Source organism: Schistocerca nitens, chromosome 1 (genome assembly GCF_023898315.1).
Source record: "Schistocerca nitens isolate TAMUIC-IGC-003100 chromosome 1, iqSchNite1.1, whole genome shotgun sequence".
In the NCBI taxonomy this organism is placed as follows: domain Eukaryota; kingdom Metazoa; phylum Arthropoda; class Insecta; order Orthoptera; family Acrididae; genus Schistocerca; species Schistocerca nitens.
This window is the reverse complement of record NC_064614.1, coordinates 700,318,060-700,331,066: the sequence shown is the minus strand read 5'-3', so window position 1 is coordinate 700,331,066 and position 13,007 is coordinate 700,318,060. Positions and strand designations below refer to the sequence as shown.

At 46.1% G+C, this 13,007-nt stretch overlaps 1 long non-coding RNA gene across 1 annotated transcript in view; it reads left to right on the top strand.

The window, feature by feature from the left end:
• The window catches only part of LOC126259586 (uncharacterized), a 280,290-nt gene extending 274,111 nt beyond the window's left edge, over window positions 1-6,179 (top strand). Inside the window, exon 3 of the long non-coding RNA XR_007546533.1 lies at window positions 6,078-6,179. This is a non-coding gene — a long non-coding RNA (uncharacterized LOC126259586). The remainder of the gene's footprint in view (window positions 1-6,077) is intronic.
• The last annotated feature ends 6,828 nt before the right edge of the window (window positions 6,180-13,007 follow it).

Sequence of the window (13,007 nt, the reverse complement as noted above, 5' to 3'; positions counted from 1 at the left end):
TCAAAGTATAATTTATTTCAATGTGTTATTGGTGAGAACAAACACGGAAAAGCCTCTGATAATAACGACTCAGCACAAGTGCTCACACGCTAACGTGTCCAGCACCGCGACAACCCCTGTGCGCAGCGCCTCGACTGATGTGCGCACTGTTACGGCGCACTCAACAGCGAAAGGATCAGAATACTAGTTCACTGCAATCGCCCAAAAACCATTCAGCAACACCACAGGCATTAACGTGTGGTAAAAAATGTACTTATACAGGAACAGTAAACAATGCTGTCTTATGAGGCCGTCGTTATCAACATATTTGCTGTTGTAAAAACAAAATCTTACAAAAAATTGTTTAAATGGCTCTGAGCACTATGGGACTCAACTTCTGAGGTCATCAGTCCCCTAGAACTTAGAATTAATTAAACCTAAGTAATCTAAGGACATCACACACATCCATGCCCGAGGCAGGATTCGAACCTGCGACCGTAGCGGTCACGCGGTTCCCGGCTGTAGCGCCTAGAACCGCACGCCCATTCCGGTCGGCTAAATCTTACACCAATATTAAAACAATAGTCTCAAAAATATAGCCGCCTAACGTGCAGCGGCGTTCGGAACGTTCGAAATGAGGGTCCAGCGAGTGGCAGGTTGTTGCAGGGCACGCGGGCGGCTCCGGCAGTCGCAGCCGGAGTAATGACGCGTGGCCGCTGGCCCAGGTAGGCAGGCGGTGCACTCGCCCACAATCGCGTTAATGGCCGGCAGCAAGGCGGGAACCGCCGCCCGGCGCTCTCTCCCCCCATCGATCTCGCGGCAAGAATTAATTAAAAGACTCGGTACGCACGCGAGCGCTTATGGTCGAGTGGCTCGCTTTAATTACTTCATTGCTATTGTTATTTGCTCTCGGCGAAAAATCCGCAAAGAGAGCGGCAGAGAGCAGACTCAGCTCCCTCGCTCTTGATTTTCCCGCTATCTCAGCTGAACTGCTAGAACAGGAACATAAAAAGCCTTCACCTTTTTTCCGGTTTCCGAAAATGTGCCTCTTACTGTCTTCAATTTTCTTTTTGCGGATGGATTACATTGTGTAAATACGAACGGTTAGTGATATCTAAAATTAGACCAAAAGTACGGTAATATTCCTTTGTGTGAACTGTCCTTTGTGATTCATAGACGGTTTAATTTCCGGAGCGTGTTCGGGCATAAAATTCTGTTGACTATTATACGTATGCAACGAAAGTCATGCGATAGCGACGCACAGATGCAGTTCGTATCGCGTAGTTAAGCTATAAAAGGGCAGTGCAATGGCGGAGCTGTCATTTGTGCTCAGATGATTCATGTGAGGTTTCCGACATGACTATGCCCGCACGACGGGAACTAACAGACTTTGAAAGCGGAATAGTAGTTGGAGCTAATTGAATATTCCGAGATTTGCAGTGTCAAGATCGTGTCGAGTGTACCAAATTCGAGGCATTACCTCTCACCACGGACAACGCCTTAGTCGACGGCCTTCACTTAACGACCGAGAGCAGCGGCTTATACATAGACATGCCAGTGCTAATAGACAAGCATCACTGCGTGAAATAACCGCAGAAATCAGTGTTATGTGGACGTCAGGAGAATTCGGCGAAATTTCGCGAAATGGGTTCAAATGGTTCAAATGGCTCTAGGCACTGTGGGACTTAACATCTGAGGTCATCAGTCGCCTAGACTTAGAACTACTTAAACCTTACTAACCTAAGGCCATCACACACATCCAGACCGGGGCAGGATTCGAACCTGCGACCGTAGCAGCAGCGCGGTTCCGGACTGAAGCGCCTAGAACCGCTCGGCCACAGAGGCCGGCGGCGAAATCGGCTTTGGTAGCGTATAAATGGACGTGAATGATTCTCCTAACAGCGAGACGTCACCTACAGTTTCTGTCCTGGGGTCTTGACTGTATCGGTTGGACCCAACACGACTGGAAAAGCGTGACCTGGTCACATAAATCCCGATTTCAGTTGTCAAGCGCTGGTGGTAGAGTGGTGGTGGTGGTGGTGATGGTGGTGGTGGTGGTGGTGGTGGTGCAGACCCCACAAAGCCACGGACACGAGGCACTGTGCAAACTGGTTGGTGGTGTCTCCTAATGGCATTGGTGGCGTTTACGTGGAATGTACTGAATCCTTTGGTCCAACTGGAATGATCACTGAGTGGAGACCATTTGCAGCCATTCATGGACAACAAATCGAACATTTATGGGGCATAATCGAGATGTCAGTTGGTGCACCGGCAACACTTTCGCAGTTATGGACGGCTTCAGAGGCAGCATGGCACATAATTTCTGCAGATGCTTCCAACGACTTGTTGAGTCCATGATAAGTCGACTTGCTGCATTATGCAGGAAGTCCGACATGTTATTAGGATGTGTCTCATAACTTTTCTCACCTCAGTGTATTTCAAGACTGACAGTCATCTTCGTCAGGTTCTACGGACCTTACATGTTTTGATCTCAAGCAGACTGCGAGGCATTTTACCATGTTTACAATGTTGGATACGCATTTTGACTCTCGATTGTTTTCCAACGTTCGGAGCTATGTCTCGTGAAATGTGCGTCCCGTATGCTTTTGAATGTTGACGAATTGGGTAGCAGAGGAGATCTCCATGACCTGAGCCCTGGTTCAAATGCTCTGAGCACTATGGGACTTAACATCTGAGGTCATCAGTCCCCTAGAACTTAGAACTATTTAAACCTACCTAACCAAAGGACATCACACACATCCATGCCCGAGGCAGGAATCGAACCTGCGACCGTAACGTTCCCGCAGTTCCAGACTGAGGCGCCTAGAACCGCTCGGCCACTCCGGCCGGCGATCTGAGCTGTGAACCCAGAACATTGCCTGAATTGAAGACCCTCTCTCTGATTATTAAAATTTTCGAGACCGATTTCGATAGACCGTTTACCTAAGCTACCGCAGAAGCTTAATCATGGGTCTTTCAATCCTAATAATTGTGTCCATGTGGTCCAAGTACTGACGTGGATGGGTGGTGTTCTACACTTGAGCAGGTCTTCAAAACTTAAAACTGATTCTTGCTCATTGCTCCGCGCAGTTTGTAGCCTAACAACAGTGGACATCGGACACGCAAAAACATAACACTGTCTTCGACCACATCGCCCATGACACCCCAAGAAATTTTTACCACAAACTGTCGACAAACAATCGTTGTAGAAACATGAGCAGGCGTCTTCTGTATATGAGCCTGTCCACTTGTTAATGATAACTGAATTGATCTGAAAAATGTGTTTGTGTATTTATGTTTAGTTTTTTGTTTTTATTTATATACTTTTTTTAGCAAGAAAAAAATGGCTCTAGCACTATGAGACTTAACATCTGAGGTCATCAGACCCCTAGACTTAGAACTACTTGAACATAACTAACCTAAGGACATCACAAACATCCATGCCCGAGGCAGGATTCGAACCTGCGACCGTAGCGGTCGCGCGGTTCCAGGCTGTAGCGCCTAGAACCGCTCGGCCACTTCGGCCGGCGATTCATGGTTACTCTGAGCCTCTATATGTTTGAGGTCAGAAGTTAGCTTCAGGAGATGGCTCCGTCCGCAACATGAAAATTATTTTGCGATCTAGATGGAAAGTACATTTTAATATACGTATGAATCATGGACTCCTACAAGGATTTTCTATCCTTCAATAAAAAATTGGCAGAAGACATGCACGCATAATCACGATCTTTACCTCCTAGTGCGGATGAAAAGAGTGTCGAGGCAAGAGGAAATGCTTAGAAACTTTGCGGTTGGGGGTTTACGTCCGACAGCTAACACGCACACGGAATGTCCGGATGGTGAGAAAGGTTGGGGGTTGATTTGTGGTCTCAGGGAGCTGAAACAGCGGGAGTTGCGGCGTGTCGTGAAACGAAGTTCCGATGGTTGCACAGTGGTAGTACTTGGGGTGGGATATTGAAGCCGAAAATTATCGACAGGCCAGGTGGATAGGACTACAACTACGAAAGTTCGCTTGGGACAGATTACATCACATGCAGTTTGGGGCAAAATGTGGTTTGTTTGTTTATTTTATAGCAGGAAGGGGGAAATTTGGGTAAGTAGGGCAGTTTCGTGTAACTAGTCATTAACAACAGTCAATAAATACTTCTTGGGTGATGGCTACATTATGGCAGAAACCTACATTTCTGTGAGGTCTCAAGTTCTCTGGTAGACGCCTCAAGGAAATATTGATTGCTAGCGCACTATGACACAGCCGTCAACCAAAGCTATTAATGGGTTAATGTTAATGACCAGTCAGATGAATCTCAATACCGACATTATGAAAGCATTTGACTTAAACATTTTTGTTAAAAGTAACGGGTTCGCTAAAGACCAGTGCGAAAAATATGGCAAATATGAACAGGTGTGGTAGTATTCAGGAATTAGTACTGGCTGTGGAGGCGAAGGGGTTTGCTTTTCGAGTTTAGTGGAAATGTACGATTTAGATAAACAATCGAGGAATTTGAGTAGGATGCAGTCTGACAGTCAATACTTTTCTTTATACACATACTTTACGAGTATATAGTGTGACCCAAAGGCCTATTAACGTTGGATAATTCAATTTTCACGGAATAATGCAGGTAGAGACTTAAAAATTGACGCACATCCTTGAAATGACACGAGGTTTTATTGAAATAAAAAAATGGACATGGTGCTTCTTCTGATACACAAGCAATAATTAGCCTAACAATTGATTAGCAAAGACGACGTTCTTTATAAGAAATGCTGAACATATCAGCCACCATTCACCAAAAAAGAACTGTTATCGAGGGACAATATTGTGAACCTCACTGTACAGCATATCAGTAGATTTGATGAGAAAGTGCAATCGGGTATTGTCTTTTAGTATTTGTAATGAGGTCGGGCGATAGCGGTAGATTTGCGACGGAGGTAACCCTGTAACCAATAATCACATGGACTGATGTCTGGGAATCTGGGAGGCCAAGCATGATGGAAGAAGCGGCTCAACACGTGGTCCTCACCAAACGATGTGTGCAGGAGATCTTTCACACGTGTAGCAATATCGGGTGAGGTGTCATCCTGCATAAAAGTCGTACCTGCCAGCATGTGTTTATCAACGAGGCTAGGGATGATGCGATCCCGTAATATAACGGCGTACCTCACATAAATCACGCTGTCGGTTTTGTAGCACCCGGCATTTCCTCTAAGAAAAAGGATGTGATCACCACGGATGTAGTAAATCCCCACCACACCGTGGCTTTCTTCTTTTGCAATGGAATTTCCACGACAGTTCTATGATTTTTCGGGAGCCCAAATTCTCCAGTTGTGGGTGTTGACAAACTGTCGGAGTGTGAAATTGACTTCGTCGGCCACAACACTTTAGACAACAAATTATCAACTTCCCCATTTTTTAATGTGCCCACACTGAAAATGCTTTCCGTGTCACAAAATCGGTGGCTAGACTTTGTGCAGACTATATGTACTGTCCAGTGCCATCCATTAGCCGGTATTTGCACTCGTTTTTTGTTTCATTAAAATCCCATGACATTTCACGCATGTGTGTCAAGTTTTACCTTCTACCTACATTACGAGCATACCGTGAACGAGTGCATTTTCGAATGGGCTTTCGGGTCGCCCCGCACATCACGTGACGTGCGTATTCAACTGCCCGATGTAGAGGACGGTCATAATAATGTGGTTCTCTTGTGTACACACTGCTCGCTGTGGAGTGGTATTACAACGGCGGGTGGTTGGAGCCGCCGACAAACCCTCATTGACGATTCCCCGCTGCCCTCCGGGCCGGTAACCCGAGCGAGGTCCGTTTTTGTGGCGGTCTTCCCCTGAAACGTAATACACTTGCCGTGGCGAGGGCAAGAAGGGTGTGGCGGCGGCGCCGCGCTGACTGCCCTGTGATCTAGTGTTACATATAATTAAACACTCGGCGCAGCGCCGCATTAATTACGTACAACTGGGGCGGCGGTGGCAGTGGCATGCGCGTCTCTAATGAAATAGTTGGCTGCTCCGCTAAGATAGTACTCCGCTCGGCGCGCGACGACAAGTTGCCACCTCTAACTATGTGTTTCTCTCTTCTGTTCCAGGTGGGCCTAGGTGAGTGACTGCTGCCGTAAGAGTACTTTCAGACAAATGTGCGCCAGAGCTTATGAGAGGGTAAGAGGAAGCTCGGTCATTACTTTATCCATCACGGATATGTGTAACATATATGTTCATATATGTATACAGGGTGTTACAAAAAGGTACGGCCAAACTTTCAGGAAACATCCCTCACACACAAATAAAGAAAATGTGTTATGTGGACATGTGCCCGGAAACGGTTAATTTCCACGTTAGAGCTCATTTTAGTTTCGTCCACCTATGCTCAATGGAGCACATTATCATGATTTCATACGGGATACTCTACCTGTGCTGCTAGAACATGTGCCTTTACAAGTACGACACAACATGTGGTTCATGCACGATGGAGCTCCTGCACATTTCAGTTAAAGTGTTCGTACGTTTCTCAACAACAGATTCGGTGACCGATGGATTGGTAGAGGCGGACCAATTCCATGGCCTCCACGCTCTCCTGACCTCACCCCTCTTGACTTTCATTTATGGGGGCATTTGAAAGCTCTTGTCTACGCAACCCCGGTACCAAATGTAGAGACTCTTCGTGCTCGTATTGTGGACGGCTGTGATACAATACGCCGTTCTCCAGGGCTGCATCAGCGCATCAGGGATTCCATGTGACGGAGGGTGGATGCATGTATCCTCGCTAACGGAGGACATTTTGAACATTTCCTGGCCGGCCGATGTGGCCGTGCGGTTCTAGGCGCTTCAGTCTGGAACCGCAGGCCACTACGGTCGCAGGTTCGAATCCTGCCTCGGGCATGGATGTGTGTGATGTCCTTAGGTTAGTTAGGTTTAAGTAGTTCTAAGTTCTAGGGGACTGATGACCACAGATGTTAAGTCCCCATAGTGCTCAGAGCCATTTGAACCATTTTTCAACATTTCCTGTAACGAAGTGTTTGAAGTCACGCTGGTACGTTCTTTTACTGTGTGTTTCCATTCCATGATTAATGTGATTTGAAGAAAATAAAATGAGCTCTAACATGGAAAGTAAGCGTTTCCAGACACATGTCCACATCACAATTTTCTTTCTTTGTGTGTGAGGAATATTTCCTGAAACTTTGGCCGTACCTTTTTGTAACACCCTGTATGTGTCTGAGGAATTGGTTTTGAAGGAAAATCCGCTCTATAATTCTAGATACAGCGTCTGTAGCAAATTCTGAGATCAGATGTCCACAAATCATTTTATTAAAAATGCGCAATAAAAGAATATTCTCATAGAAGCTCCACGCATATTCGCCCTTAAACTTTAATTATTAACGTGTGGTCCGACAAATTTCCAGCACATTTAGTTCATCTCAGTTTAAACGACCAGAGTTGGCAACACTGCCTGCCGTCTAGCAATCCTCTCTCACATCTGTTTATTTCCGGTCAACAGTTTTTCAGTCTAGTGCTGCTCATTGTTACTAGCGGTTCACAGTTATTTAGTGGCTGGGAAATTCCTAGCCCCCCACACTGACACTTTCGTTACAAGACAATCCCGCCAAGTAGGTGTAAATTCGAATACTCATGCTTAAAATGGTAAGGGAGGATTTTCTTTGGGGAATTGGATTCGGCTTGGTGCAAGACCAGCCAAAGAAGAGGGCAATTTTGGATTGTCTACGCAGAGAAATGCGCCAAATGGCAGTAAAAATGAGTGGATCAACATCTACTGTTAATGACAAACCAGCACAAGAAGTAGTGCCAGCTGCGAAAAGGGGGCGCATCTTCTGGCCTAGAAATAACGATATAAAAACTCAATTTGCTTGTCATCAGTGTGGAAAACATATGTGCGTGAAACGTTTCCTTATAGTCTTTGATCAGTGTCTAAATGCTAGTTGTAATGAGTCATCAGAAGAGGACTGTTGAATCACTGAATATTCAGTTTATGTTGTGTATAAATAGCTGTAGGTATTGTCTTTCGTCTAATGCAATGAAGTGCGTTATTTCTTCAAATAAGCATTAATTGATACAGTTTCACAAATTGTATGGTTTCTTTTACAGTAATTTGTCTTAAATAACTTAGTTATTAATATTATAGTTATGCAGCAAGTTAATATACACTACTGGCCATTAAAATTTCTACACCACGAAGATCACGTGCTACAGACGCGAAATTTAGCATGCTGCGATATGCAAATGATAAGCTTTTCAGAGCATTCACACAAGATTGGCGCCTGTGGCGACACCTACAACGTGCTGACATGAGGAAAGTTTCCAACCGATTTCTCATACACAAACAGCAGTTGCCCGGTGTTGCCTGGTGAAACGTTGTTGTGATGCATCGTGTAAGGAGGAGAAATGCGTACCATCACGTTTCCGACTTTGATAAAGGTCGGATTGTAGCCTATCGCGATTGCGGTTTATCGTATCGCGACATTGCTGCTCGCGTTGCCGAGATCCAATGACTGTTAGCAGAATATGGAAACAGTGGGTTCAGGAGGGTAATACGGAACGCCGTGCTGGATCCCAACGGCCTCGTATCACTAGCAGTCGAGATGACAGGCATCTTATCCGCATGGCTGTAACGGATCGTGCAGCCACCTCTCGATCCCTGAGTCAACAGATGGGGACGTTTGCAAGACAACAACCATCTGCACGAACAGTTCGACGACGTTTGCAGCAGCACGGACTCTCAGCTCGGAGACCATGGCTGCTGTTACCCTCGACGCTCCATCACAGACAGGAGCGCCTGCGATGGTGTACTCAACGACGAACCTGGGTGTACGAATGGCAAAACGTTATTTTTTCGGATGAATCCAGGTTCTGTTTACAGCATCATGATGGTCGAATCCGTGTTTGATTATATCGCGATAAACGCCCATTGGAAGCGTGTATTCGTCATCGCCATACTGGCGTTTGAGCCGGTGTGATGGTATGGGGTGCCATTGTTTACACGTCTCAGTCACCTCTTGTTCGCATTGACGGCATTTTGAACGGTGGACGTTGCATTTCAGATGTGTTACGGCCCGTGTCTCTACCCTTCATTCGATCCCTGCGGAACCCTACATTTCAGCAGGATAATGCATGACCGCATGTTGCAGGTCCTTTCAGGATACAGAAAATGTTCGACTGCTGCCCTGGCGAGCACATTGTCCAGATCTCTCACCAACTGAAAACGTCTGGTCAGTGGTGGCCGAGCTTCTGGCTCGTCACAATACGCCAGTCACTACTCCTGATGAACTGTGGTATCGTGTTGAAGCTGCAATTGCAGCTGTACCTGTACACGCCATCCAAGCTCTGTTTTACTCAATGCACAGGCGTATCAAGGCCGTTATTACGGCCAGAGGTGGTTGTTCTGGGTACTGATTTCTCAGGATCTATGCACCCAAATTGCGTGAAAATGTAATCACATTTCAGTTCTAGTATAATATATTTGTGCAGTGAATACCCGTTCATCATCTGCATTTCTTCTTTGTGTAGCAATTTTAATGGGCAGTAGTGTATTATGAGGATCCATTGGAACCCGCGTTACAGGTTTTGCAAAATAGTGCCACGTTAACAATGGAATGTTAACAGTGTGCTGCCGTCCTCTTAATGCCCCCTGGTGTATTTCGCGGTGTTTGCTGACTGTGGCGTTCGGATACTGTAGTCACGGGCGCAAGCTGTGACGACACGGGTCGACTCGCCGCGGCGCGACACGGAGACGTGCTCCTGCAGCAGCGGCCGTCGTATTTACCGGACGCGGGCATAGCCGGGCAAACAGAGGGCTGTGCGAGCGATCGACATACATTGTGCGGGCAGCGGCGGCCACATATCACGGTCGCGTGACGTCGCTGGATTGTGTCCAGATCGTATATTTGTTCGTCGCGGCCGTGTGGCGGCGCGCCGCGTCTCCCGACATAAATCATTTCTGGCGCGCAGCTCAGCCACCGCGCCGGCACTGCCCGCTGCCCGCCCCGCTCTGTGTTGCCTTCTTATATTGCGACCCGACGCCGCACCCCGGGGGCCTCCCAGTGACACACGTTGCATGATGCTTGCTCTCCGCAAAGCCTTGGCAGGTATCCTCAATTTGAAAAAGGCACCTGCCTTTTGTGGAAGACGCCTAGGACCGTTTGTGTGAGCAACCATCACTACACAAAATTTCTGATTATTGATTAACTATAGGTTGAAAGTTTGAATAACTTTATTGGAATGGTAACGGAAATACGGCGTGCTGTGAGAAACAAGGTTACAAATTTTCTATAACAACAACATGTATTTTCTAAAATTGACGAAAACGCTTCTTAATCACTTACTTTACTTAATAGTACGATTATATGGAATGCTGGCCATCATCCGTAATACAAAACGGAAGTAGCAGTTTTATCCAATCTGACTATATCTCCTAAGATGACTGTAGGGGCCGTCACGCACAGCGTCTATACACACCAGAGTCTCAGCAGTGAATGCCTAACCGCGTCTCCTCGTCCGGGGACCACACACGGTGGCCGGAAGGGCTCAGAGAGTATGCACGGCGGCTATTTACCGACCTAACGGGACCTGCTAACGGCCGGGGAACTGGAACTCTCTGGTCCAGTGCAGTCGCACTCTACTTAATACAGTGGTTGGCTAAACTGCATCTCCACATTCACAGAACCCACAGCAGACTGCCCACGCGTATGTCAGCAGACGACCCGCATTGACATTCGCAGACTGTACTTGCAAGGGGAGGCCGCCAATTGTGAAATTCAGATTCGATTCATACTGCGCATAATAAAAGCTCATGGCCAGAGGTGTAATGTGGCAAAGCACCAAGATGCACTTCTCAGCCGTTGTCGAGAAAATCGACAGTTAAAATAAAACGTTGCGGTGAAATACTCTCTATCATTAATAATTTTCTACAGCGTTGTCGCGCAGCGGTAAGCGCTCGGGTTCGTAATCCGAAGGTCGCCGGTTCGAATCTCGTGCCATGCAACTTTTTTTTTTTAGTATTTTTTTGTAATTCAAATGTGTGTATACACACACACACACATATATATATATATATATATATATATATATATATATATATATATATGATTGCCGGGAATGATATATATATATATATATATATATATATATATATATATATAATTCCCGGCAATCAGTTGCAATAATTATGCATATAATAAGTTGTTGAAAGTCGTTTGTCGTGGAAAACTGGCGACTTCGAACATCATTATGTTTTCCGCAAACAAAGTTGTATTTCACAAATGTTATTAATTGTCTTCATAATGTTAACCACGTATAGTTAACGGAAGACGTAGAAACGATATTCCGAAACGAATACGTATAGCGTAAGTCAAACGTTCGAATTAGAATAGAAACCCCACGAACACAAATTTGCTGTGGCAGGTATGAAATATAAACTCCGTTACTCGTTCGTTACACTTGAAGGACAGACGTTGAATGGGCCGAAACGAGCCGCCGCATAACAGCGTAGTTGCTTGCTAAATTCGAAAGAAGGTAGATGCGGTCCCTAGCGCAACTTATAACATCGTCGAAAATCAGTGCGGACGTGAGAGCTTTGGTACACCCTGTTAAACAAACGGAAAAATGGAGGCGGTACAATTGGAGAGCGATCCGCCTTTACCAACATGCATAAGCAATTCATTAATAGTTTATGTATATATATATTTGAATTACAATAAACTAATAATAAAAAAAAAGTTGCATGGCGTGAGATTCGATCCGGCGATCTTCGGATTATGAACCCGAGTGCGTACCGCTGCGCCACGACGCTGTAGTAAACACTTGATCGTCGAGAGTATTTCACGGCAACGGTTTCTTTAACTGTCGATTTTCTCGACAACGGCTGAGAAGTGCATCTTGGTGCTTTGCCACATTACACCTCTGGCCATGAGCTTTTATTATGCGCAGTATGAATCGAATCTGAACTGAGTGTCGGAAGGGCACCAAGGTATGTTTCGAGTATGTGACTGTTGTCTCAAGTCATGTAGCGGCTCACATGTAGCCGTTACAAGGTGCATTTCCGTGTGCTAGCGACTCATGTTCTTAGACAAACAGCGCTGTTTTGTTTCACCGATACTCGGTAAGGAGATGCTAGAATCGAACACTAGGACACTGCAAAGTTGTGTACAAATTTGGCTATACGGTACTGGACTATCGTTTAAACGTTGTCCACGCGAGTTTCAAATGGTTCAGATGGCTCTGAGCACTATGGGACTCAACTTCTGAGGTCATCAGTCCCCTAGAACTTAGAACTACGTAAACCTAACTAACCTAAGGACATCACACACATCCATGCCCGAGGCAGGATTCGAACCTGCGAACGCAGCGGTCTCGCGGTTCCAGACTGTAGCGCCTAGAACCGCACGGCCACTCCACCCGGCTGTCTAGGTAGCATATTTTAGCGACGAACATTGCAAGATCACAGGTTAATGGACTGAAGCGCCGAAGAAACTCATATAGGCATGAGATTCAAATACAGAGATATGTAAACAAGCAGAAAACGACACTGCAGTCAGTAACCACGATATAAAACAAGTGTCTGGCGGATTTGTTAGATCGGTTTCGGTTACTTCTGCCACAATTACAGGTTATCAAGATTTAAGTGTCCGCCTCCGGAAGCTTAGTGGTCAGCCCGACGCAATGTCACTTCTAAGGGTCCGGATTCGATTACCGACTAGTTCGGAGATTTTGTGCGCTGAGGGACTGGGTGCTGTGTTGTCCTAATCATCATTTCATCCGTATCGACGCGCAGGTCGCCGAAGTGGCGTCAAATCGAGACTTGCATCCGGTGAACGGTCTACACGACGGGAGGCCCTAGTCACACGACAAGTTTTAAGTGAGTCAACGTGGTGTTATAGTCGCTGCACGAGCGAAGGGACACAGCATCTACGAGGCAGCGATGAAGTGGAGATTTTCTCATACGGCCATTTAACGTATGCATCGTCAATATCAGGAATCCCGAATAACATCAAATCTACGACATCGCTTCG